General features: G+C 38.6%; 1 protein-coding gene across 3 annotated transcripts in view; it reads left to right on the top strand.

Annotated features, from left to right (window-relative positions):
* Positions 1-24,338, top strand: part of drp2 (dystrophin related protein 2) — a 271,520-nt gene that overhangs the window by 74,478 nt on the left and 172,704 nt on the right. The window contains exon 1 of one of the 3 annotated variants that reach the window (XM_057851076.1): positions 22,660-22,719. The exons of the other annotated variants lie outside the window; for them this stretch is intronic. The gene's annotated coding sequence lies outside the window, so the exon portion shown is untranslated. Of the gene's footprint in view, positions 1-22,659; positions 22,720-24,338 lie in introns of those variants that run through there. 3 annotated transcript variants of the gene reach the window in all.

Genomic DNA, 24,338 nt, shown 5'->3' with positions numbered 1-24,338 from the left:
TGACAAATTATGTCAATCCGTCCATCATGTGCTACTCAAGCGCCCCAAAACAACGCACATGGACACGGGAGATGTCGCAATATGTCTACATTTTTCTTATCAGACTAATGAGAGTAGAAAGGCGATATCGTAAAGAGCAAACAATTTTCTCGTCGGCATTTGACGATCTGAGATGCGGGGACGACAGGGGAGCTGACCGGATTATTTTATTTATTAATACCAGTGCAAAAATTCAATACGATCACCATAATACTGATTTGCAATGAAACTGTATATACATGTCAATTTTTCCGAGTGTTTTTTTTTTTTTTTTTCGTGTCAGAGCGTGTCGGTTGGTTTGACAAATTATGTCAATCCGTCCTGATCATGCGCTACTCAAGCGCCCCAAAACAACGCACGCGAACACGGGAGATGTCGCAATATGTCTACATTTTTCTTAACAGACTAATGAGGGTAGAAAGGCGACATCGTAAAGAGCAAGCAATCATTTCTCGTCAGCATTTGACGAGCTGAGATGCGGGGACGACAGGGGAGTTGACCGGATTATTTTATTTATTAATACCAGTGCAAAAATTCAATACGATCATCTTAATACTGATTGGCAATTAAACTGGCAAATATCAAAATGTAGTATTGTCTTTATTTCAGAGCAGCACATTCGACAACTAGGTATTTACACTTATAGTTTTAAATAGTGACTAAAAATAATAGTGATGAGCATAAAAACAAAAATACAACAGAGCGAGATGTAAATATGATGTGTTGGTCGTTCCATAATTAGAAATTAAACTTTCAATTTATTTTTATTTTCGTGACAGCAAGCATGCTGCGTTGGCTGGTAGCAAGCAGCATTGTAAATGTGATCAAGAACATGCTAAAGAAAGTCCGTGCGCCCCCGACCCCAACCCCCCGCTCCCCCCACAAAAGGAAAATGTTTAACCGTGTCCTCAATCGAAATGCAAGCACGATCCATGACTTTGAGCCCATAGAACTAGGACAGACGACGCGGAAGTTCTCCCTCGCTTTTGCAGCAGCGGGAGGGAGGGAGACGAGGCTGTCTGTGAAAGCAGAATGATATCGCCTGTCACTCATTTCTGAAACTACGACGAGTGGTCAATGTGGAAGAGAGGGAGGGACCAAGCAATGTCACTTCCCGTTCAGTTATACTGCGAAGCGGTCTTTGGTGATTCGTTCGGCAACGTCACTTCCCGTTCACTAACCGAACGATTCATTTGGGCGGGGAGGGAGATGAGGGGGGCGAACGATTCGTTGAACGATTCGTTTGAACGAATCTTTTTACTGAACGATCCGGAATGGATTCGTTTACTCCAGTGAACGACAGATCCCGTCACTAGTTGCCGCGCACCCTTTCACACTGGGCTGCCGCTTGTGTGAAAAGGCCTTAATTGTTAGGAATCACGACTAAATTTTTAAAAAGTTGTCTTTTTATAAGCAGAAATGCTGATATAGTTTATGACTTACTTGCAAAGTAGGGGGCAGGCATTAGGCAAGACATCCCCACCAAAGCTAATTGACGCTAGTTGTTTTTCTTCCATGAAAAAAGTAAACTGTCACCCTTTAATTGGTTTTAAATTTTCTTCTAAAAGACTAATATTGTTAAAAGTAGTTGCAATATTTTTTGTCCTCAAACGACATGAAACACTCTATTAAAGTCTTTCATCCTGACATTTAACGCATAATACAACAATTTCTCTTCTTAGGCGGTGGCTGAAATAGTTTGCGTTGACGGCGCTTTATCATTTATAACAGCCGCTGCCGATTTATCATCCGTAGCGATTATCACTAGGCCGCCTGCAAAACACATTGCGGCAGCGTCCTGAAATGTCAGGTCAGTTTTCTGCTGGCTGCCCTTCAGTGAAGGAGCAATTTTGTTTGTGAAATTGATTGGAAGGACTTCAATCAGTTTATGACAGTTATTTTTACGATAAGGAAAACATTCTAAACCTTTCGCTCGTAATGTAAAGCTGCCGCACCGCTAGATGTTGAGCTGCAGGACTTAACAAGGCCTTGTTGAGGTCTAGATCTTGACGTTTTACATGAGATAAGATCAAGCTGAATATTTGATGGCCTCATCTATATCATTAGCTCATCATTAGTGCATGAAAATCCACCCGAGGTTAGCTTTAATGGAAACAAATTATTCACAGCGGTTGTTTCCTGCAATCCAGTTACCCACCAATCCTAGTTGAAGTGCATTAGCATTGATTTTTACTACATTCGGAATACAATAATACAGCATACATGACAGATTTAAGTCGATGATTCAGACCGAACACATTGGCTGCCATTGAAGGCGCTAGATGTCCGATCCACTTGAAACGGGAAGGATGGCAGCAAACGAACGAATGGTCAAGTGGGTTGTATGTCTACTAGTGATAAAAGAGTGATAAAACAAAATTCACAGCAGATGTTGATATAAAAAAGCCATATCATCTTCAGTGACACTGAGAGAGTTAAAGGAGCCTTCGGTTAATGCACTTTATGTATTTTTTGCTCAGGAAAATGAAATTGGGATTTATTTTCATTACCATCAATCAATTTTGGATCAATTCATAAACAATACTCAAGTACAAAATGGTCACTCTTCAATAGCCAAATGGACATGCCCCCACTGCTCTGTACATCAGCGCAGTAGCTGCGAAACATTATAATTGTTATCTTTAAATTCTGACCAACATGCACTTTATTGCACTGCCAACTACTTTGTGGCCAGCAGAGTGTATAGCAAATCTTTATATGGTAACAAATTGGGTTGTGTTCTGCGGGTTACTGGTCAAATTACTTAATTTAGCGCGTTCGCTCATTTATCTATGGCCAATAGTAGCCCTGTTCTATGTTCTCTCTAGTTATGGCTGACTCAAAGTGAAAATCATGCCTGTATTTCCAGTTTGAGAATGTGCATTTTTCTTCTCCCTCCATTGCTGTCGGTGTTCTATTCATATATCTATATATATCTATTTTTTTTGTCGTGGTTTCTGAAGGTGTGTGTAGGTATGTTCCTAATTTTTCTTTTTAATACAGTGGTGCCTCGACATATGATCTCTTCGACACACGATCTTTTCGACATCCGACGTAAAATTGACTTGCCATTTGGTTCTCCATCCGATGACATGCTCGAAATACGCCGATTTATGCCAGCGCCGCAGTTTCTTTGTTCTCCTGCAAAATGGACGCACAGCGGATTTTTCTGTGAGAAAATTCATCATGGGTTGAAGAAGAAGAATGTTAGTGCAGTTGGTGAAAAAAGGAAAAAGGTGACGCTTACCATTGAAATGAAGATAGAAATGCTCGAAAAATATGAGCGTGGTGTGGGCGTCTGTGAGCTGGCTCGACAATATGGCCGTAGAATGTCGACGATCTCGACGGTCCTCCTCCGACCTTCGTTCCCCAGTCTTTAGAAGTTAAGGTGACAACTATTATTGTAGTAATATCGCCAAAGAAATCGGCATCTTCGTCAAGTTTTTAATCATCTATTTCAGAACTTGTGCAACATAAAAACTGTCCGCGGCAGTTGACGCCAAAAACAACAGGACATTAAAAGTAGGGCTGTCAAAATTATTGCGTTAACGGGCGGTAATTATTTTTCTTAATTAATCACGTTAAAATATTTGACGCAATTAACGCACATGCCCCGCTCAAACAGATTAAAATGACAGCACAGTGCAATGCCAACTTGTTACTTGTGTTTTTTGGAGTTTTGTCGCCCTCTGTTGGCGCTTGGGTGCGACTGATTTTATGGGCTTAAGCATACCCATGAGCATTGTGTAATTATTGACGTCAACAATGGCGGGGTACTAGTTTTTTTTTTTGATTGAAAAGTTTTAGAAATTTTATTAAAACGAAAACATTAAGAGGGGTTTTGATATAAAATTTCTATAACTTGTACTAACATTTATCTTTTAAGAACTACAAGTCTTTCTATCCATGGTTCGCTTTAACAGAATGTTAATAATGTTAATGCCATCTTGTTGATTTATTGTTATAATAAACAAATACAGTACTTACGTACCGTATGTTGAATGTATATATCCATCTTGTGTCTTATCTTTCGAATTCCAACAATAATTTACAGAAAAATATGGCATATTTTATAGATGGTTTAAATTGCGATTAATTACGATTAATTATGATTAATTTTTAAGCTGTAATTAACTCGATTAAAAATTTTAATCTTTTGACAGCCCTAATTAAAAGTGAAAGTAAAATCTTTACTGCACGGACGCACTGTCACGTCAGCAAGCGGTGCGTTCAGCTACAGCACGCAAAACACATCCGCCACATTAGAACCCGAGTCGATGCATTATTACAGGAATTATTATTATTATTATATTATTGTTCCTATTTTTATTTATAATTCATCATTTTTGCTATGTGTAATTGCCATTTGTAATGGTACCAGAAGTAGTTATTAAGGATAGTGTAGGTTTTCAGGCTGTGGAACGAATTAATGGAATTATAATGTATTCATTCATTCATTTTCCATGCCGCTTTTTCCTTCTTATGGGGAAATCTTGCTCGACATACAACCATTTCGACTTACAAACACGGTCCTGGAACAAATTAACTTTGTATGTAGAGGTACCACTGTATATTCAAGGATTTATACGTATTACACGTGGCCTGGTTTCTTAAAATTGAAATCTGATTCCTGGTTTGGAGATAGCAATGCATTAAATTACTCATTACTGAAGAAAGCAGACTTATTAGCGTAGCGCGTTACTAGCATCATTGCTTATAATGACCCAAAGCTGCCATTGATTGCCACTAAAATGTATGAGGACATCTCTCATTACAATATATCCACTTCAGATTCACAATTTGTTTTAAAAAGGCTAAACAAATAAGCAAACACACACATTTTTCAATAGAAATACCAAGACAATTCATGCAGTGAAGCCATCCAAAAGTGGTAACCACCCTTGAAAAGGGATTGTCCCAAAATATGCTGAAAACTCATAAAAAGCTCAATCAAAATACTAAATAACTTTTTATTTTAGAGACGTTTATTTTAATGTTGATATCATTTTTGTGAAGACCAATAAAAGTGCCAAAGTGAATCCCAGGAAGTAGCCAAAAATAATACGTTTCTCGCTCGTAGACGTTCAATCCATTTGAAGTGGGAGGGTCGCAGCGAATAAACATTCGTTCATTTTCACCGTCAGTGGCAGCCAATGAGATAAGATAATCACTCAGGATAATCTTTTGAGGCATCTGATTATTTATTCATGACAGATAAAATATCTATGTTCATCTATGAGTAACATTATTAAGATATGAGATAGTTTAAACAACCACCTGTCACTAATCGTACATTAAAATAATAGTTTTGTGTTAAACAAAAAGGCCAAGATTTCACAAAACAATTCATGAATAAGTTTAGATGAGACATTTCTATTCATATCTGATATGATTTTTGATATTTTTAAATTTTTATTGCATAAATTAGGATAGTATATCCACCTTCCTTGATTCAATGCAGGAACATTGCATTCCTCAGCTCATTTTAGTCCTATTTCATAGTATGTAAATTAATGCAAAATACATAAAATATGTTGGGTTTTTTTTATATTACGTTTCCGTGTTCAGTGAAAGGAGCACGGACATGGCCCCAATTATGCAAACAGCTGCTTTCACACTGGATTTGTGCCCGCTGTCCCAATTACATACTTATTCCGACACAGGGGCTTGTTAGCAAAGCTGCTCTGTTGCGTTATTTAAATGTAGTCAAATAGTAGTTTTTTTCTCCCCTTGAGTGAGTGTTACAATATAAGTAAGCCAAGCAGTATAAATTCATCTTCGCTGTACATTCCAGTGTCCTTTTTTCCCTCCCTTTTTAATTTTTTTTTTTTTTTTTTTTAATGGACAGCCAGCTGTCAGCCGGCCTCGTGTCTCCCGGAGTGGCTGCGACTCCCACAGCAAATCGGAAGTGACATGCCTGACAGCTGAGCGTGGACTTTGGAGCGCACAGCCAAATGTCACACGCTGTCAAAAGTCCTTTTTATTTATTTATTATTTTCCTTCATAATGAGGTTTGTGCTTCAGAACAAAACCCAGTTGGAGTCCACCAAAAGCTCATTTTCTTCCTGTCTGAATGTTTTCATTCAGCTATATGCAATATTTTTTCATGAAAGTGAAAATATTATATACACTGTAATTCTAGTACCGTATTTTTCGGACTATAAGTCGCACCTGAGTATAAATCGCACCAGGCATAAAGTGCCCAACGAAGAGGAAAAAAACATATTAGTCGCACCAAAGTATGAGTCGCATTTTTGGGAGAAATTTACTTGATCAAATCCAACACATAGAACAGAAAGGCAACTTAAAATAAAAATACAATAGAGAACAACATGCTGAATAAGTGTACAGTATGACAATTAGGGGTGTAACGGTAGACAAAAATCTTGGTTGGGTACGTACCTCGGTTTCGAGGTCACGGTTCGGTTCATTTTCGGTACAGTAAAAAAAACTAAATGCAAAACATAAATGTGCTAGTTGTTTATTACACACTTTTGTGCTTTCAACAATAGGAACATTAGCCTATACAAAGCTAGAATTCTGCTCAAAAAGTAGCGGGTATTTAAAGATAATCCAACAACAATTTGCCTTTCAGAACCCTCGTATTGGTCAGCTTTCTTTCTGAAAGAAAGAAGTCCTGTGCTAAAGAGAAAAGCAATCCCATTGACAAAGATTTTAACATGCATTTTACAAATGAAATGCCTCAATGAAACTTTTTTTTTTCTTATGAACGGTTTTCAAAAGCTTTATTGGTGGATTTTCTCAAGTTAAAGTGCCACACAGAAATTAATAAATTTAATTGTGTAAGCAGGATCTGTGTATTATTCTTATTATTTAATTACAGGTTTTAGCTAATTTCAATTTGTTTTATTTTAATGGCCTATTATTTATTTTATTATGTGTTTATTTGTGCCACATTGTCGCGCCGTTGACGTTTCTGTGTTATACTGTCCTACCGTGTTGGTCCTCATTATAGTACAGAAGACGGAGTAAATATAATCTACACAAAGAAACTGTAACCCGATCGACTCACAGCTTCGAAAAGTAAGGGTTATATTACGTCAGAAACTCGTTCGGTACGCGTCCGTTCCGAACCGACTACCACGTACCGAAACGGTTCAATACTATTACATGTACCGTTACACCCTTAATGACAATGTTACATGATGCATGAAAAACCAAATGCGAACGTGGCCGGTATGTTAACGTAACATAGCTATTAGGACTTATTCAGATAACTATAGCATAAAGAACATGCTAACAAGTTTACCAAACCATCAGTGTCACTCCAAAACACCAAAATAATGTGTGAACTGATATAATAATTTGTTAATAATTTCACACATAAGTCGCTCCTGAGTGTAAGTCGCACCCCCATCCAAACTATGAAAAAAAACTGTGACTTATAGTCCGAAAAATATGGTATATTAATATATACAATCATGTGAAAAAAATAGGACGCCCCATTATATATTCAGTTCTTTATTAAGAAATGTTCACATATCAATGTCTGATCTTGTTTTTCTTTATGTCTCGAAAAGAAAGTGATTTAATTGCAGGTAAACAACTAAAATTAACATTGTTTTACTCATTAAACCACATATATACACAAAAATGCATATTCTAACTGAGGAAAAAGTTAGGACACCCTACCACCTAATAGCTAGTGTTAACCCTTTGGCTGAAATAACATCAGTGAGACGCTTTTTGTAGCCATCTACCAGTCTTTAACATCAGTCTGAAGATAGTTTTCCCCACCCCTCAACGCAGAATACTTTCAACAGTGACTGCCTGTTGAAGTGAGAGAGAACCAGAGGCGTAGCAAGGGTCCCTTGGTGTCCCAGGCAACATGGGGCCCTTCGAGCGTGTGCAAGTAAGGGGGACAGCTGGACTTGGAGCAATAGCATATTTAATAAAAGTCCAATAACGCCCCGATCTCATAGAGCGCTTTTTAGGACACTCAAAGTTTCCCCCCTATTGCATTATTCATTCACTCCACACTCAGTTTTCACATTGCCTTAATAAACAAAATGTACTTCAGATTATTGTTATTATTATGCTTGGTACACATACCTTCACACATACCATATTCTACTGATTAGCTGGTAAGTTATATTGCTTTTACTTAGTAAAGATAACATTCTGGCAGTGAAGTGAATTATGTAACATCTTATCAGTTTGGCTGATCAGTGTGTATGTTGATTCTAAACACTGATTTTATGTTCTAGGTAACATCTTTATGTATGAAGAAACGCTAGCATGCTGCAATGCTGTTAGCAAACGCTAACAAGCTAGTTACAACAAGTCAAGGCAGTTAATTGGTTTAGGACATAAAAATACTACTACTACTAGTCTGCAGTGCTTCTACTACATTAGGACATAAAACTACAGTAACATAGTACACTCACCGCTGCCTTGCTTCCTTTTGTCCTCTTCTGCTCTTTCTTTCTTTCTTTCTTTCTTTCTTTCTTTCTTTCTTTCTTTCTTTCTTTCTTTCTTTCTTTCTTTCTTTCTTTCTTTCTTTCTTTCTTTCTTTCTTTCTTTCTTTCTTTCTTTCTTTCTTTCGCTTCCAGAAGAATAACTTCTCTTCATTTTGCCAATCAAAAAAAGGCCAGATCGCCGCCCACTTTTACTCTGAGACATGTGACACACATACATACTCACGCAGTATAATGAACACAAAGGTGGGGGGATGGTGCGAGTGCGCGCTGCGTGCACGTGCGGTCATCTTGGCGATAAAAGTAGCGAAAACTAAGCACTTTACACTGACTCATATGGATGTACTTACATCCGTTCATGGACTCGCAGATTAATACTTCCTCTAATAGGTGGCCGTGCTCTGCTCGAAATGCGCACCTTATGCCTATTCTCGCTCCCAGAATATGCAGCGCTTGTGACGCAGGACGACAACAGGACTGGTTGCTATGGGAACGTACGCATACCCAAGGAACCTTGCTAAAAGTATTAAAATTGCTAATAAAATAATTTAGGATTATTTTAGATGCATATATGTTTTTCTTATAGAGTATTCAACGAGGAATACGATAGACACATTAATAGACTTTTTTGGAAAAATCACTTTAAATTGTTTAAGTAGTCACATGAATAATGAGGTGGCCTGTGAAAATCAATGTAAAACAACTCGGCAAGGACTTTCCAGAGAGTACTTGGTGAGTCACTCTTTAAACAATGATGTGGTATTAATAAATGATTGGACTTTCTTAAATATGTATAATGTACGTGACATGGTTAGTGCTGATTTGGATTGATAACAGAATTGTTAGATAATCTGCCAAATGATTCCATGGTATTGAAACACTCCCTAAACTTGTCGCTGCGACAGTGCAGTAAAGCTGCGTGTGCTAAATCTGTTGGCCCTCTGGGGGGCCCTGCTGGCTGGGGGCCCTAGGCATTTGCCTGGTTTGCCTAATGGGACGCGATGCCTCTGGAGAGAACATCATGTTGGGATCAAAGAAGCTGTCTGGGGCCTTCAGAAAGAAGATTGTAGATGCTTACGCGTCTGTTAAGGGATTTCAAGAGATCTCAAAAGAATATAAAATCAGCCATTCCCCTTTTCCAAAAATAGTTTACAAGTGGAGGACATTCAAAACAACTACCTATCAAGCCCAGGTCTGGCCATCCAAGCAAGTTCAACCCGAGAACAGATCACAATATGCTAAAAGAAGTCGGCAAAAACCCTAAAATGTCATCACGGGATCTACAGCAGGCTCTTGCTACTGTTAATGTGAAAGTGCATGCATCTACAATCAAACTTTACAAGTTTAACCTTCATTGGAAATGTGCAAGGAGGAAACCCTTGCTCTCCAAGAAGAACTTGAAGGCCAGGCTGAAGTTTGTTGGAGTGAATGTAGACAAAGACCAGGACTTCTGGAATAATGTTCTTTGGACAGATTGATCTAAATCAGCATTCCAGGAAAAGAATCTCATACCAACTGTGAAGCGTGGAGGTGGAAGTGTCATGGTTTGGGGATGCTTTGCTATAGCAGGACCTGGGAAGCATACCATCATAGAATCCACCATGAATTCTATCGTACATCAAAGGGTGCTTGAGGAACACGTGAGATCATCTGTGAAAAAAATAATAAACTGAAGCTAAACTGGACCCTACATCATGACAATGACCCCCAAAATACCAGTAAATCCATCAAGGACTGGCTGAAAAGAAATGGAGAGTCCTGGAATGGCCGAGTCAAAGCCCATCCCATTGAGATGCTGTGGGGTGACTTGAAACGAGCTGTACATGCAAGAAACCCCTCAAACATCTCACAGCTGAAAGTATTCTGCATTGAGGAGTCGGGTAAACTTTTATTCAAACAGATGTTAAAGACTGGTAGTTGGCTACAAAAACTGTCTCACTGAAGTTAAGGTGGTAAAAAGGGGTAACACTAATAAACACTATTTCGTGGTAGGGTGCCCTAACTTTTTCCTTAGTTAGAATATGCATTTTTGTTTATTTATGTGGTTTAATGAGTAAAACAATGTTATTTTTTGTTATTCACCTAGAATTAAATCACTTTTTTTTCCAGAGGTGAAGAAAAATAAGATCAGACATTGATATGTGAACATTACGTAAAAAAGAACTGAATATTTAATGTGTCCTAATTTTTTCACATGTTCCTTTTTCTGTCAAATGTCATACTGTTTTTCAGTAATGTCCTGCAGTGACAGAAGTGTAGTATCCAATATTTATTAACTCATTTGCCATTGACGGTGCTAGGTGTCTAATCCATTTTGACAGTCAAAATAGATTGGAGATCTAGTGCCGTCAATAGCATTAAATCATGAGCATTCTGAGCCAATCCTCCCAGTTTAAATTAATTGGACATCCGTCGTTGTCAATTAATTCATTAAAAAAAAATGAGCAGGTAGGACTGACCTCTACCAAGGTTTATGCATTTTAAAATGTTTCATTGGAGGTTGTAACATATCACAAAATAAGCAATATATCAAGTTCCATTAGGGGGCTCAAACATGTAGCCTGCGGGTCAATCAAGACTTGTCGGACAATATTATGTGGCCCTTTTTTGCTGAGTTGTTGCCCTGGGCATTTTTCTTTTTACTGCAATCCACTTTTGGGTCACTAATTTTGTTTATATCTTAAAGAACTCTTAACATTTTCGGTACCATTGTCAATGTGGCTCCTTTCATCCTTCTGGTATGGAATTAAATGAGTTTGTGAGACATCTAATCCAGTTTGACTGGAAGGGGCTGGCAGAAATCAGTCACTAGCGCCACCAATGGCAATCAATGAGTTATTATATGAAATAACATTTAAGTCATTTCAACAGTAGGAAGGTTGTTGATGTCTTTCCTTACTTTCAGTGTTGTAAATGTGAATAGGTCCAAATTACTGTGTCATTCTGTTTTGAGAACAGGTGTAGTCCATCTATCAATGTCAGTGACAGCCACGAAGTTACTAATAAAGCCTGACCTCAAAAACTCCCACAGCTAGTGTTGTAAATAGAAATATGCCAAAGTTACTGTGTGGTCAATGTTTTTAGTGCAGATCTGTTTCATCAATCGTTGCCAATCACCTCACCTCACCTCTGAAATGTTCACAGCCCTCCCAGTCAAAATGGATTGGACCTTTTTTGCAGTTAAAAATCTCGGCAGCAATGTATGTTCCAAGCTACTAATGAAATGACCAAGCCAATAATCTGGATTCTTACAATGAATGTTGATGTACGGTATGTTGCAAAACCACATACAGTCATGGACGAAATTATAGGCACCCCTGGAATTTTTACAGGAAAATACAGCATTTCTCAATTAATGCAATTACAAATGTTTTAAATATGAATGTGGATGTGCATATCTTGGATGTGCAATGGAAATCACAAAAACGCTGAGGGAAAAAAAGCCAAAATTGACACAATTTTAGACAAAAAAAATAAATAAATAAAAACGCTGGACAAAATTGTTGGCACCCTGATCTCAATATTCCGTTGCATGTCCTTGAAAAGAATTAACAGAAAGCAATTTCTTCCAATATCCATGAACAAGTTTCATGCACCTCTCAGATGGAATTTTGGACCACTATTTTTTTGCAAACTGTTCCTGGTCTCTCAGAGTTGAAGGGTGCCTTCTTGCAACAGCAATTTTGAGATCTCTCCATAGGTGTTCAATGGGATTTTGATCCGGACTTATCGATGCCCACCTCTGAATTCTCCAGCGCGTTGTCTCCAACCATTTCCTGGTGCTATTTGAGGCATGTTTTGGGTCAGTTTTATGACACTACATCCTACATTGCGGCCCCTATATTTGATAGTCTCCAGATTTCATTGCTCCTTGCACACTGTCAAGGCATCCAGGTGCCAGAGGCCGCAAAACAACCCCGAAACGTCATTGAACCGCCACCAATGTTTGACTATAGACACTTTGTTCTTTTCTTTGTAGGACTAATTCTTTTTTCTGACACGGGGTTCCTCGACAGTGTGCAAGGAGTCATGACATTTGAAGACTACCAAATTGTTTATGGCCTCAATGTAGGGTGTAGTGTCAAAAACTGGGTCTGCGTCAGAGATCATGGGTGTTCCAACAGGACAATGACCTGTGGTTGCAGACAAAGCGCTGGAGAATTCCGAGGTGGCCATCGATGAGTCTGGATCTACGGTGTATCACAAAAGTAAGTACACCCCTCGCATTTCTGCAGATATTTAAGTATATCTTTTCATGGGACAACACTGACAAAATAACACTTTGACAAAATAAAAAGTAGTCTGTGTGCAGCTTGTATAATAGAGTTGATTTATTTTCCCCTCAAAATAACTCAAAATAAAGCCATTAATATGTACACCCCTTAGAAACTACGCACATCCCTAAATGTCAAAATTTAGTACTGCTTGTCATTTTCCCTCCAAAATGTCATGTGACTCGTTGCAGGAGTGCTGTCAGCATTGCTGCAGAGATTGAAGAGGTGGGGGGGGTCAGCCTGTTAGTGCTCAGACCATACGCCGCACTCTACATCAAATTGGTGTGCATGGCTGTCACCCCAGGAGGAAGCCTCTTCTGAAGACAGTACACAAGAAAGCCCACTAACAGTTTGCTGAAGACATGTCAACAAAGCACATGGATTACTGGAACCATGTCCTATGGTCTGATGAGACGGGCGGGCTTTCTTGTGGACCGTCTTCAGAAAAGGATTCCTCCTGGGGTGACAGCCATGCACACCAATTTGATGTAGAGTGTGGCGTATGGTCTGAGCACTAACAGGCTGACCCCCCCCACCTCTTCAATCTCTGCAGCATTGCTGACAGACATTTTGGAGGGAAAATGACAAGCAGTACTCAGTTTGGACATTTAGGGCTGTACGTAGTTTCTAAGGGGTGTACTCACTTTTGTTGCCAGGGATTTGGATATTATTGGCTATATTTTGAGGGGAAAATAAATTAGCTCTTGTATATACTGTAAGCTGCACACAGACTATGTTTCATTGTGTCAGTGTTGTCCCATGAAAAGATATACTTAAATAACTGCGAAACGCAAAGGGTGTACTCACTTTTGTGATACGCTGTAAATCCCATTGAACACGATGGAGAGATCTCAAAATTTGCTGTTGCAAGAAGGCACCCTTCAAAACTGAGAGACTTGGAACTGTTCGCAAAAGAAGAGTGGTCCAAAATTCCATCTGAGAGGTGCATGACACTTGATGATTGTTATCGGAAGCCATTGCTTTCTGTCATTTCTTCCAAAGGATGTGCAACTAAATATTGAGGTGACGGTGCCAACAATATTGTCCAGTCTATTTTTTGAATTTAGTCTAAAATTTTGTGTTTTTCCAATGCACATCCAAGATGATGACACATTCATACTGAAAACATTTATATTGCATTAATTTCTGTGAGAAATGCTGTATTTTCTGAAAAAATTATGGGGTGCCAAAAATTTCGTCCATGACTGTTTGTTGCACACACAACATAATTACTGTAACTATGTACATTTTTTTTTTTTTTTTTTTTGATGCTGCGATCTACCCACACTAGCGTTTCGATTGAGTTGTAGATTGCAACATAGCCTTTTTGACCCAAAAATTGTCTAATTTATCATGGATATAATGGAATTCTTTGATCAAAGCGATTTGTGGTCGCTAAAAGAATCAAACATGTGAGAAAACGATGTGGCCAGGATGAAGTTATAGCTAAAGTAGCTTTTGAAGATGATCAGCTATTATTAAGCTAATACGCTTCTCATGAATCCTTGATGCAGCCCTAACTCCGTCTCTCACAAGCTCCAAATACCGTTTCTAATTATATAATTAATAGTTGAGGTCAGTGCAAATGTCAACAATGCACTTTCCGTGACTTTATGTGAGTCAATACACAAGTTCAAAAAGAGACGATAGTGGTGAGAAGTACACACAGCAGCCTTACTAAAGTGTCGTCTGACAGCTGTGTGACTTCCCAATATGAAAATATTTCATCTCCAAGTCATTGTAGTGCATGAAAACCATCATAATTAGCAGGGATTTCATTTGAGCTTTGCGAAATTGCCTCCTTTCACAAGCAGACGCCCCATCCTTCTATATTACTGCGTGTCAGTGTGCTCTTTTAATCGCTATTGTACTGTAAAGCAGTCGGCGCATTGATGTCTTTATGTTTTATATTTATTTCATTTATTAATACTTAATTTACTGCCCGCTCTTATGTAGTAAAAAGTGTTTGGAAAACAAGGGGGCGTCTCGATCCTTTGACTTCCATGTTTTGGGTTTGTTTGCATGACAGTCGACGGTGTTGACGCCTGCGAATAGTAGTTTTATGTTTCCGCTAATCCCCGAAATTCCTTTTGATGTCATTATAACACTTGAGTGATGAAATAATCTTCTTAACTTATAGACTGATATGTTTTAAATCCTCTTTAGTGTCATATTGCTCCACTTTCCACTTCACACAGTGTATATACACTCTATTAGACTAACACACGTTTGTTTCAATTTCTTTCTATCAGAGGCTTTGAAAATTATATTATATTATATTTAGTCTTGTCACTTGACATGTGTAATATTTTTCACGGCTTCAACACTCAAGAGTCGTTACAATTGATGGTTATTTTATTTTATTACTATAATAAATTCTGCCCAATCCAGCAAATTTATCGAACAAGGAGCGCATGATTGTGGTGATTCAACAATTCAACACACTCATGAAGAAATGAAAAACACAATTATAGCAAGCAAGCCAGTCACAGTAAGTGAAAAATGACTTGAAATAATGATGAAGTAATACAATTACATAAACAGTGGTACCTCAACATACGAACGCATCGATGTACGATCCTTTTGACGGTCGACGTAAAATTTGATATGTCATTTGTTTCGACCGACGTAAAATTTGATATGTCATTTCTTTCGACATGACCACATGCACAAAATATGATGATATATGACAGTGTTGCAATTTGCTTTGCCCCAGGGCCCAAGTACTGCCCCAGCCAACCGGGATGAGGGGATGGAAGGGGTGTTTCCCATCCCACACCCCCCTGCTCTGGCAAGGGGCAACCCCCCTCCCCCGGACCATCCTTGACCCCATTACCCGGCCCTCAGGGATGGGACGAGGGGACACACCACCGCCCCATGCCATTTAATCATCACATGAAACTACTTCATTGGTACCTCGACATACGATCGCTTTGACACACGATCCTTTCGACGTCCGGCATAAAATTTGACTTGTCATTTGTCTCGACGTGACGACATGCTCAAAATACGATGATTTATGACAGTGTGTTGCTTGTTTTCTCGCAAGATGGCAGCACGTCAGATTGTCTTGTGAGAGAAATCAACATGGGTCCCAAGAAAGTTAGTGCAGGTGGTGAAAAAAGGAAAAAAGGCGACACTTCCCATTGAAATTAAGAAACAAATTACCGTATGGGCCTGAATATAAGACGGTGTTTTTTTGCATTGAAATAAGACTGAAAAATTGGGGGTCGTCTTATATTCGCAGTCTAGACGTTATACCCATTCACAACGCTAGATGGCGCCAGATATCATTGAAGCGATGTTCTGTCATGACAGATCTCAGCTACTCTTTAACCAATTTGCATTATTTTATTGCAATGTTTTGTCTTTTTCACATTGGGAAATAATTGCTTTTCATCCGTACTGCTGCCGTAACCAGTAAATCAAACCATATCGAAGATTTCCAATGGTTAGCAGCTTACCACCTTTATTTAATTTTTTTTTTATTTTACAAGGCTGAAGGCCTGTGACATTGCTACTCCAGTTGTTGTTCTTTTGGACACTCACTTTGAAGTCCCACTCCTCCGTCGTTTGTGAACTGATTGTATTGAAACTTGGTAACTGTGTAGCATGGACCAGTTGCCATCCATCCTCAGATGCTGATTTTTTTTTTTCTTCTGTTAATTAATTAATTGCAGAATTGTTAGCTAGCAGGGGCAGCCTGCTGTAGTAAGAAATTTGCCACTAGAGGACAGTGCGAACTGTTCATGTGTTCATGACACATGCTTGTTTAATTTAACGGCCGAACGAGACACAATTATTGTTCTCGACTCGCGCTTGGTTAATTTAGGGACAGATTGAGAAACAAAACTAATAAATAATACACAGTGGACCCAGAATGCACTGTTTCCTTTCCCTTTTTGGACCGTATAGTTGAAAGAGAAGAAGGCATTGTCTGATTGAGGTGGAAATCTTGGGGAACCTCACGATTCGATTACGATTGCGATTGAGAGGCTGTGATTCGATTATAAATCGATTATTGATGCACATACCCCCCTCCCCTCCCAAGCTATTAGCTGCTTTTAATATGTTTCTTACATTAGTTACAAAAACAGTACAAAAATCCTCTCAGGCTTAAATAAACTACTATCTCACTATAACTTTTCCAGTTCAAAACAGTAAATAAAATACTCAAGTCCCCATTCAATGAACTACTATTTCACTATCAAGTTTCCAGTTCAAAACCGTAAATAAAATACTCAAGTCACCATTCTGTATCAGCAGCTTTAAACTACATTTAATTAATTTAATGTTGTGAATCAACCATTAAAGTTGTTAAAAAATTATTCCCGTAATTTCTCTTCTGTCTACTTTCGACATGTGAAAGTTTTAAAACTGTTTCATCATTTAAAGACAGATTCAAGTCAAGATTTTGCTGATTTAGGAGTATTATATTAGTAGATAAAAAGTTAATTACTGTAATTTCTGGACTATAAGGAGCACCTGACTATAAGCCACCACCCACCAAATTTGACACAAAAACTGCATTTGTTCATAGAGAAGCCGCACTGGACTATAAGCCGCAGCTGTCCTCACTGTAGTATGGGATAGTTACACCAAAAGATATAAACCGGTAACACTTAATTTGACAGCAGCATCATAAGACTGTCATAAGACCAAATGAACCACCATGAAGCTTTGAAACAATTGGCTGCAAAGCTGCATTGCTTCAAGAAGCTTCATTTGGCCTTCACTGTTCTCGCTTCATTTGGCCATCACTGTTCTCTTGGGGGAGACCGTCAACCTTTGCTGCCAACTGCTGTCAATACTGTTGTCGTCCAGCATGCCTCCTATCATGCATTGCAGCGCTACAGATGTAAATAACAATCAAAATTCATGTTTTTTGATAATTATTTCCTCAGTTACTGGTCCAGCTGTTTCATTAATTGCTAGTTACGGTATATAGTAGCACTGTATTTGACAGTGGTGCCATAAGACTGTCATAAGACCATCACCATACTTATGACAGGTGTCATTTTGTGCCAGCCAGCAAATTATATCACTTATGAATGGATGCAAAAGATCCGAGCTGGAAATAAATGGTCTTAGTGACATAATTTGCCGCATGCTACTAAATGAAATATGTCATAAGCATTCACTAATGCCCATGATAGTGTCATCTCATAATTATGACGGTCTTATGGCAGTCTTATGACGCCACCGTCAAATAAAGTATTACCTATTAACCCAAATAAATCAATAAATAAGCCGCACTGGACTATAAACCACAGGATTCAAAATGAGGGAAAAAAGTAGCGGCTTGTAGTCCGAAAATTACGGTAGGTTTGCTCGGAAGGTTCGCTACAACAGAGCCTTTCTAGTGTTTTAAGATGGCGGTGGTTTACTAATGCCGGTGAGTCTGTCCTTTCGCATCTAGTTCTATATACATGTGATATCTACCGTAGCATTATGTGGCGTAGTTTGTAGCAACGTGGGCGAAGGTTGTAGCAGCTGGGCGTTGTTTGTAGCGGCTGTCGGCGGTTTTGTATCTGGCGGCATGAGTTGTGGATGTTTACTCTCGGTCCATTCCTCATTGCGTTTGCAATAGTTTACATGTTTGAATGCTCAGATATTAAGATTTGAATGAGGCAAAATAACATGCTTTTTCTCTCAAATATATTGTTATAATCATTTGTTTCAGATGTACTGTAATTATTTTCTGTATAAAAATTTATTTGGTGTTCAAAAAGTCTTTTTTCAAACTTGAGTCTTGAAAAAGAAGGGGTCGTCTTATAATCGGCCATCTTATATTCGGGCCAATACGGTATAGAAAAAAAAATTAGCGTGGTGTGCGCGTCAGTGAACTGGCTCAACAATACGGAATATGTATAGGGTCTCGACGGTCACGACTATTCTCTCTAAATGTCGCACCGCTATTTCGGAGGAGACTTTTTGCTGATATGGATTCAGGACAAAGAGACCTGCACCCGCCGTCTCCTCTGACCTCCGTTTGCCAGTCTCTATACGTTAAGGTTGTTGCGTGGAGCAAGGACAGGTGTCTGAGGCAGTGTGTCAAAATAAGCAGCCAAACTGCGCTGCTTTATTGATATTCCAGCAGCAACGTCACACACAAGTCAACCAGCATTGACACAGTTAAAAAGCCAACAACCCCCGGCTTACCCCCCTGGAACATCATAACCGTAACTATAACTCAGCGGGTGAATTACGTAAATATTAATACAAGGTGACAATAAAAAACGACTTTTTCCAATTTATCATTATTATTATTATTTTTTTTTTAAGATTTGTATCTATAATTTATTAGTTTTGCCACGTGTAATTGCTATTAGTCTGCAGTATTTATGAAGGATTTAGCGTAGGTTTTGGGGCTGTGAAATGAATTAATCAAATTATAATGTATTCTTATGGGAAAATCCCGCTCGACATATAACCATTTCGACTTACAAACCAGGTCTTGGAACTACTTAAATTTGTATGTAGAGGTAACACTGTATTTTATCAGTCATCTTAAATCATAGCTGCCATGGTTAATTGATAATCGGCAGCTAATCAATGATCAAATTGATCTACAACTATTTTGATAGTCGCTTAATTTTTTAATGACTGTGTTGACATAATATTGTTCAAGTCCTCTTTTGTGAGCCTCCTAATATTAAATATTTCGATTATTTATTTGGTATCTTTTTTTTCTTTTTTAGATTTTTTTTGTTTATAGTTTGATGAATTAAAATCTCTTTTTAAAGATATTTTAATTAGGCATAAAACAAAATGGAAAAAAATACTATAAAAGTACTGTACTATATCTCTTTTATAGTTGTATTTATTATTAAATCTTAAATCAACAAAAACAATTGTTATTTATTTTTAATAAATAATATAAAATCATTCATTCATTCATTCATTCATTCATTCATTCATTCATTCATTCATTCATTCATTCATTCATTCATTCATTCATCTTCTTCTTCTGTAATTCAACAAAATTAGGTGACCAAAATATATAATGCTGAAAAGAGGGCCACATATCCAGCTAAAATGCAAGCCCGAAATAATTTAACAGTAGGTAACATTTGTTTCATAGTAATAGACATGATTAGTTAACAAATCGACCATTAAAATAATCTTTTGTTGCGCCCCTATCTTAAACCTTTGCCCACTCTTTATACTAGCACTTAAAAAAATGTCCTTGCCTTGTGAGTTTAATGACATTTTTTGCATTCCAATCACGCAATTTACAGTTGGTGTGACCTCATGTAAAGTGTGCCACAAGGTCAGATTCTAAGACCTCTGTTGTTCAAACTGCACGTCCTTGACAAAAAGATAATTTCGAGTGCATGGCATGTTTGCTTGGGTCAAACAATTGCCACGCATATGAGCTCATAAAAAATAATAGAATCAATATACATAGAAGTCTCTGGTGGGAGTACCACAGGGTTAAATTCTATTACCCTCATGTTGTTTAAATTGCCCATGGTTTTATTAGCTGTAAAGAGGTTATTATTACTTACATACACATGCACACACACAGCACACATTTGACACCAACTTCTCATTTCCAATCAGTCTTTACGGGACAAAGAACCGCAATGGCACCTTGGGAATATAAATTAGTGTGAGGACGGCGTGCTAGCCTGTGGGCAAATTATTGTCACATGGAAAAGATAATCGAGTGCGAAGGGTAATAAAATATGCGGTCGCAGGGCAAAAACACTGGGAGCGTGATGAAGAACTGTGGCGATGGAGGGCAACAGGGGGAGGATGGCGATTGTTCAGGTTCATTTCCTAAAGCGCTTGTTGTCCTCATTGGGGTCATGGGTGAGCTGGAGCCTGTCCCGAATGACTTTTGGGTCCACCCAGGACTGGTCGCCACTTGCAGCAGCTGTATATTTGTTCAGCTGGTTGGCAAACGACGATTTCCGGACATCCGCACGCAAGCTTGCCAGTTTTTTGTTTTTAAGCGCATGTGTGGACTGTTTAACTTTGGGTGTTAAAGCATTACAAAGTGTCGTGGCTCTCGCTAGCAGACAGAAGGATGTGTTTCGCAATTACTGTGTGAAATTAGTTCCATTTCAGTACAATCGCGCCATCTGTCACTGCGGATGAATATTTTACAACACTCTCAGGGAGTAAAATGTCCCGTTAGCACAGCGTGTTTAATGAACGCAATTTGGGCAGAAGACCCAAATGCAAGCTGAGGCGAGAAGCAACTGCATAGCCCAACTAGCGTTAGATAATTATTGAACAGTAGAAACACCATTACATGTGTACAGAGCTGGTGGTAACACTCAAGACCGATCTTGATCTTGTCTCGTACTGGACTCCTAAAAGTTTTAGTATTGTCCTTCAGGCAAGTCTTGGCGTTGCATAGTGTGGTCTTGATTACAACACTAGTAGGGTTGTTAAAAGTATGCTAAAGTATTGAAACTCAAATGTTGTGTCTGGATACAATATTTGATTGCAAAGGTATTGATGCTCAGTTGTTTGTTTTTGCACAACCATAGATCACTAGAAATTTATCATAGGTAGATTTCATTTTGCACCACACTTGATTGCAGTGTTGTTTTTGGCAGCCCCTTTAATTTTCGTCTTAGTCTTTTGGACGAAAAATCTTTTTAGTCTTAATCATCTTTTTGTCATTTCAAATTGTGTTCGTCTTTGTCTAGTTTTTGTTGACGAAAACTCAAATTTAGTGTAGTTTTAGTAATAAATATGTTTTGGTCCATAAACTTCAAAAGTTTTAGCCCAGGAATAAATCAATCAATGAATAAAAGATTTGGCATTGACAGACGAGCTCATAATTGTAGTCTACAAGGACATCACGACCTTCATGATGATAATACACACTCAGCAGGAAAACAGTACATTATTTGCAATTAATTAAACTCTCCTGGACACCACAAACTGTTTGTAGAACGTTTTCCAGGAGTTTAAGAAGACACTCCCCGCGCTAAAAGCTAATGCTAACGCTAACGCTATGCTAACACTACAAGTTAGTGAAGTGTCTGATGATCAGTCATCACAGACCTTTAAAGGCTAAAGCAACATGGCAGATCTAGTCAAGCTTACCAAGCAGCACCTGACACATTTCACAAAAGAAGCCTGGAATTGGCACATGCTTACTCACCCGTTGTGTGGGGTGGGGGCGGGTGGCACAGCACGTCACATGAGTGAAATGACCAAAGACTGCTAAAATGCATGCTAACCACACATATGATAAGAAAATGTTAGAAATTGTGAACTTATGACTGAAACTAAGGTGAATTTTCATCTCGTTCGTCTCGTCAGACGAGAACTGGCATCTATCTCCTCATGTTTCAGTCTCCCAAGACACGTTTTTAGCCCGTCATTGTGATGTCATTGTCATGTAAAAATTGTTCGTTGACGAAATATTTTCGTTATCATCATCGTTGACGAAAACAACACTGCGTGATTGTGTTGCGGGATTCTTTTGCATTTACCTTGTTAAATAATTGGCTGCCATTGATGGCAGGGCTGACAGCGAACGAACACTTCATTCGCTCTCAGCCTTCCCACTACAAATGGATTGGATGTCTACAAGTGATAATCTTATTTCAGTTTACAGCAGAAGGATGATTGGACGACACACTAAAGGACGTATAGAAAATAATGCTCTGGCACAATTTTGTGGTATCTTTCCACCAAAGAACAATGTTGAAGTGTGTTGAGCTTTTTTGAACAGCAAAATTTAAAGGTTATTATAAAGTACAAATTTTGTGATACCAGAACCATGAACACACGCTTTTTTGTGTTTTTTTTTCTTTCTTGAGAGTTTTTGGCCATGTAGGAGTACGAGGACAGAGGCTCCTTGTGTCCTTCCTCCCTTCCTGTCCTTTATCTATGCATACTTCAAGTGGCTCCGAATTTCTGTGTGTACACTCGGTTAACCTCTGTGACAGTGTTAATACTGTGGATTCTGTCAACTTTAGGAGGTCGTTGTCATTAAGGTAGGCATTGTCACATTGGGAAATAATTGCTTTTCATCTGCACAGCTGCAGTAACCAGTAAATCAAACGATATTGAAAATTTCCAATGGTTAGCAGCTTACCACCTTTTTTTTTTTTTTTTTTTTTCCTTTTTAAATTTTACAAGGCCGATTGCGTGTGATGTTGCCACTCCGGTTGTTGTTCTTGTGGACACTCACTTTGAAGTCCCACTCCTCCGTCGTTTGTGAACCGATTGTCTTGAAACTTGGTAGCTGTGTAGCATGGACCAGTTACCATCAGTCCTCAGATGCTGATTTTATATTTTCTTCTGTTAATTAATTAATTGCAGAATTATTAGCTAGCAGGGGGCAGCCTGCTGTAGTTAGAAATTTGCCACTAGAGGACAGTGCGAATTGTTTATGTGTTCATGACACATGCTTGTTTAATTCAACGGCCAAACGAGACACAATTACTGTTCACGACTCGTGCTTGGTTAATTTTGGGACTGATCGAGACACAAAACTAATAAATAAAACACAGTGGACCCAGAATGCACCGCTACATTTCCATTTTTGGACCGTATAGCAAAAGAAAAGAAGACATTGTCTGATAGAGGTGGGAATCTTGGGGCACCTCACGATTCGATTGCGATTCAGGGGCTGTGATTCAACTATAAATCGATTATTGATGCACAACCCCCCTCCCCCCAAATTCGTACATTAGTTACAAAAACAGTACAAAAATCCTCTCAGGCTTAAATAAACTACTATTTTACTATCAAGTTTCCAGTTCAAAACAGTAGATAAAATACTCAAGTCTCCATTCTGAATCAGCAGCTTTAAACTACATTTAACTGATTTAATGTTGTGAATCAACCATTAAAGTTGTTAAAAAAATATTCCATAATTTCCCTTCTGTCTACTTTCGACATGTGCAAGTTTTAAAACTCTTTCATCATTTAAAGACAGATTCAAGTCAAGATTTTGCTGATTTAGGAGTGTTATCGATAAAAAGTTAATTAGGTTCGCTCGGAATGTTCTCTATCACAGAGCCTTTTTGAGAAGTCTACTGTTTTAAGATGGCGGCTGTTTACTAATGCCGGCGAGTCTGTCATTTTGCATCTAGTTCTCTATACATGTGCTAATGCCGCCGAGTCTGTCATATCGTATCTAGGTCTATAAACATGTGATATCTACCGTAGCGTTATGTGGCATAGTTTGTAGCAACGTGGGCGAAGGTTGTAGCAGCTGGGCGGTGTTTGTAGCGGCTGTCGACGGTTTCGTATGTAGCGGCAAGAGTTCTGGATGTTTACTCCCGGTCCGTTCTTCATTGCGTCCCGAAAACCGCCCTGACTGTGTTTTAGTTCCGCTTCACTTAGCACATTTAAATAATTGTAATGTGGATGTTTGTGAATCGTTCTCGAATCTTCAGCAGCCTAATTGGAATAATCTAAGAATTGGAAATTTCACACACCTTTATTGTCTGATGTCGACTACAATGACACTAACCTCGGAGGAGAGTTGCTTTCATCGAACGGTGACTCTGGGGTACTTATGCAGGTACGATTATTGGACAGAATATGTGTCGGACAGGACGTGACAAAACAATTTACATACAGGACACCAACACTATTTTAATAT

The sequence above is a fragment of the Corythoichthys intestinalis genome, chromosome 11 (genome assembly GCF_030265065.1).
Source record: "Corythoichthys intestinalis isolate RoL2023-P3 chromosome 11, ASM3026506v1, whole genome shotgun sequence".
NCBI classification, from domain to species: domain Eukaryota; kingdom Metazoa; phylum Chordata; class Actinopteri; order Syngnathiformes; family Syngnathidae; genus Corythoichthys; species Corythoichthys intestinalis.
The sequence above is the reverse complement of the archived record's forward strand: the minus strand, read 5'-3'. Positions and strand labels throughout refer to the sequence as shown.